Below are 4,372 nucleotides of genomic sequence, written 5' to 3'. Positions count from 1 at the left end.
GTCTAACTAAATTCAAGTAAAATTGAATGTGTTAAAGTCCTTTCTAATAAGTCCTATACTCGATAATACATATTAGAAGAATAGTATCAATTCCCAGATATTCCTTTTTTAGTTTATTTTGTTAAAGTCCTTTCTAATAAGTCCTATACTCGATAATACATATTAGAACAACGGTTCCCAAAAGGGGGTCCGCGGACCCCTAGTGGTCCGTAGCAAAATCCTAGGGGGTCCGCGAAGACGAACGAAAAAAATCATGAATAAAAAATATTCTCTATATGTTAGAAAATATTAAAAATATCTCCAAATTTTTCATAAATACTAAAATACACAGTTTTTATTCAATAATCCCAGATTTGTTGGTGACTTTTTGAATTTTATTGTTTCGGTCGTTTATCAGGATGAAGCTAGGCCCTACAAATTTATTGTTTCACTTTTATAAAGTAAAGTATTACGTAATTTGTAATTTTTATAAATGTATATGTATCGAAATAAATGTCTTTATATCAGACGGATAATGATTTGCCTTAGAATTAAATACTGATACTGGTATCCCGGAATATGAAGTTAGGTCACATTTCATAATATTTTTTTAAATTGTAAGCAAAAGTGTTAATCTAGTTAATTTTAAATATAAATATTCCATTCCGACGTGATACTCAGATTTTAATTTCATTTTGTTGTCCAATATTATTAAATCAACATCAGAAAATTCATAGCGTTTTGCGTAAATAGTCAAAACCACGCAGTAAAATAATTCGTAGGTATTTTAAAATTCAAATTTAAGATCCAAATTCACAGTACATTTGCAAAGAGTTCAGGCCATATTTTATGTGGGTAACGCATTCCGCAATAAAATCGAAGAAGTCTAACTTTCACATTTTTCCCGAAAACTTAGCTTACATACTCAGCTCACTCCTATGCAATTGCAAAAGAATTTAGAAACATGACTCTTAAAGCACATGTCGACAATACTTGATAAATAACCCTTTTCGCTACCTTGACGAGAAATGAACATGAAAGCTTTCACGATCATAAAATTAAACATCATGTTAGAAGTCATTCTATATTTAAAACCATGTAATTGAAAACATTTCCGAAATACTAAATATTCTCAATGTACGGGAATATTTTATAGGGTTTATGGACCAGGACTAAGACAATTTTCGGATGAACAATTATTTATAACAATAAGATATCAAAATATGTATGGGGGTCCGTGAAATTAAATAAATTCCTCAAGGGGACCGCGAAGTAAAAAACGGTGGGAACCGCTGTATTAGAAGAATAGTATCACTTCCCAGATATTCCTTTTTTTAGTTTATTTTGTTTGTGGAATCTTATATAAATATCATATTTAAAACACACAAGTTTGAATGGAATATAGGAGTTATTAGAAAGGACTTTAACCTATTTAATTTTAGTTGTATTTAGTTAGATCGAGGTCTTTTGTGCTGTATTTTTATTTATGTTTATCAATTTTGATATATATTAATGTTAATTTAATATTAATGCATTAATTTTATTGCTTAATTAATGTTAATGTAAAATTAATGCACTAAATTCAGATATATTTAATGTTAATGCAAAATTAATGCATTAATTTCAAAAATAGTTAATGTTAATATGAAATTAATGCATTAAATTCAAAAATATTTAATGTTAATGGAAATTTAATGCATTAAATTTTACAAATTTAATGTTAATGCAATATTTTTTACATTAAATTAATTTTTTTTAATTTAATGTTAATGCAAAATTAATGGAAATCGCCCAGGTCTGTTATAAAAAATTTTAATTTTTTGACACCTTTTTAACCTGACTCCAAGAAGTTGTTTCGGAACTAGTACGCATTCCATTGAACTAGTGTAGTTCCTTAAAACTCTTTAAAAGTATTTTAGAACCAAAACAATGTTCCGAAGAACGGGTTCCGGAAGTAATGTCGACATCATTAGTTCCAAGGTTGTTGTTTAAGAATCTGATGTGGTTCTATTTGCACTCGTTCTAGAACTAGTTGTTTTTGGAACAAGTTCTGAAAATTTTCCTGGGTTAGAAAATTTTATTTAGACAAAAAGTTTAAATAAAATATTTTTAATTCTAGCATAATTCATTAAGCGTTCGATTTACTAATCCTATGGAAAGTTAAATTATTTCTTGCTTGATTGTTGTTGCAATTGAATTAAAAAATTTTATTTCCTTTTTAATTAAATTTCTTCTAATTGATAAAACCTTGTTTGTCCAAATATTTGGACCCATTCACTTTGAAAAATATTAAAATAAAGCTCTATATTGTAATTCAATAACAGTTTTATACCATTCACCACTATAGTGGGGAGGGTATTATGATGATGTTTGTAACACCCAAAAATATTGGTCCTACACCCTAAAGTACACCAATCGGTTCAGAATCACTTTCTCAGTCGATTAAGCTATGTACGTCCCTCTGTGTGTCCATGTAAACCCTGTGCCCACGCTACAGGTACGTGAAATTTGGCATAAGGATTATGTCTTTTTAAAATAGTTGAAATCGATCTATTATTTCTCCTAGCCCCCATACAACCGTGAACTTGTTACTGTTTGTCTTTCAAAAATATATCAAAATAATTAAGCTTCCCAAAAAATACACAGGCCGACAAAATTTGAAAAAAGTCGAAACTCGGAAACCAAAGTTTACTTTTCTGAATTATTGAGCATCGCTTATCCGAATTCAATTTCTCCATCACAACAGCTTATTATTAAAAACCCCTGTTTTCAATGAGACCGTTGTGTGGTCTGAAAGTCCAATCTGTCGACTTTAATATAAAGGTTTAAGAAATTGAGACAAATAAGTTTATGGTTGTTTAAAGCTTTAGGTTAATATTTATATTATTAATATGGTGCAATTATTCGTAATTCACACTCTCATTCAACACCCAATTACATCACAGGGTATACGGAGGCGTCACGAGCAAAAAACTATTTCCCTCTCTTTCGCACAAAACGAATTCAATAATTTTTTTAGCTGTATTTTATATACCTCTTCTCACCAAACAATTTCAAAATCAAACAAAAGCTGATTTTAGAGTTTTTTAAATGTCAAAAGTGACACCTCTGTATACTTTGTGATTACATACTGAATGACATGATTGGCCATACAAAAATTCAGCTGCGAATTACACAAGCTGTACGTAATTCAGTTTGAATTACATACGTATTACGAATGAATGAGTGTCATCTCTAATTTCTATCATAATCAGCTGTTTGTTTTCATTAATTGGATACAAATAAAAAACATGTAAAAGTGCTATATTCGGCTTTGCCGAATCTTATATACCCTTCACCATAGTGTATTTAATAAATATCAATTTCATAAAATTTAAATTTATTTTTTCCGGACTATATCATTATTATAGCAATAGCAATACAAAATGAACAACAACAACGCTAAACGAAATAACCACATAAAAAACAAAATACACAAGGCAGTAAAACCAACAGCATCCAAACCAGAGATACAAGCCGATGCGAAATGATCGGCGGCGGCGGCGCAACCATTTTTGGTCGGCGGCGGCGGCTTATTACAGAAAATATAAGCGGCGGCTAAATTGTCGGCTCAATTTAACTTTTTCTTTAGAAATTGACCTTATAAGGTTTATTATATTGAAAAATCTTTGTATAATAGTCTGTTACATAGAAACCTGTCTCTATATAAGTTTTTTTCTGCAGAAAATTGACATTTATAGTAGTTTTCACAATTTTAATATTAGCACAATAATGTGTGGCAACTCTTTTCAATTTGCCATAAGAATTTAAAATAGTGGCAACTCCGTTCAAATTGGTGAAATTATATTCTGAAATACATGTGCGATTCTAATTTTTATCAGCGGCTACGTTTAAACCGGCTTAGCTTTTGAGCCGAAAGAAGTCGGCGGCGGCGCGGCTTGCAAAATATTAAATATTGAGCCGTCTCGGCTTGTATCTCTGATCCAAACATACGAAACTGAATACACCAAGAAACAAAAACAATATACACGTGGCAATGAAACATACAAAAGGAAATAATAAAAAAACAAACACAACGCAATGAAACCAACAGACGTCCAAACTTACCAAACTGAATACACCAAGAAACAAAAACAATATACACAAGGCAATGAAACACACAGGCATCCAAACATAAGAAACGAAACACTCAAACAAAAAAACAAAATACACAACACAATGAAACCAACAGACATCCAAACATACGAACTGAATACACCAAGAAACAAAAACAATATACTCAAGGCAATGAAACACACACCATCCAAACATATGAAACGAAATACTCATTGAATAAGCAGTGTTGTTGCAGAGATACAAGCCGAGTCCAAACTTACCAAACTGAATACACCAA

This window comes from Lucilia sericata, unplaced genomic scaffold (genome assembly GCF_015586225.1).
Source record: "Lucilia sericata isolate MDLA Ls3-8-SP2 unplaced genomic scaffold, ASM1558622v1 Contig002588F_arrow, whole genome shotgun sequence".
Classification (NCBI taxonomy): domain Eukaryota; kingdom Metazoa; phylum Arthropoda; class Insecta; order Diptera; family Calliphoridae; genus Lucilia; species Lucilia sericata.
The sequence above is the reverse complement of the archived record's forward strand: the minus strand, read 5'-3'. Positions refer to the sequence as shown.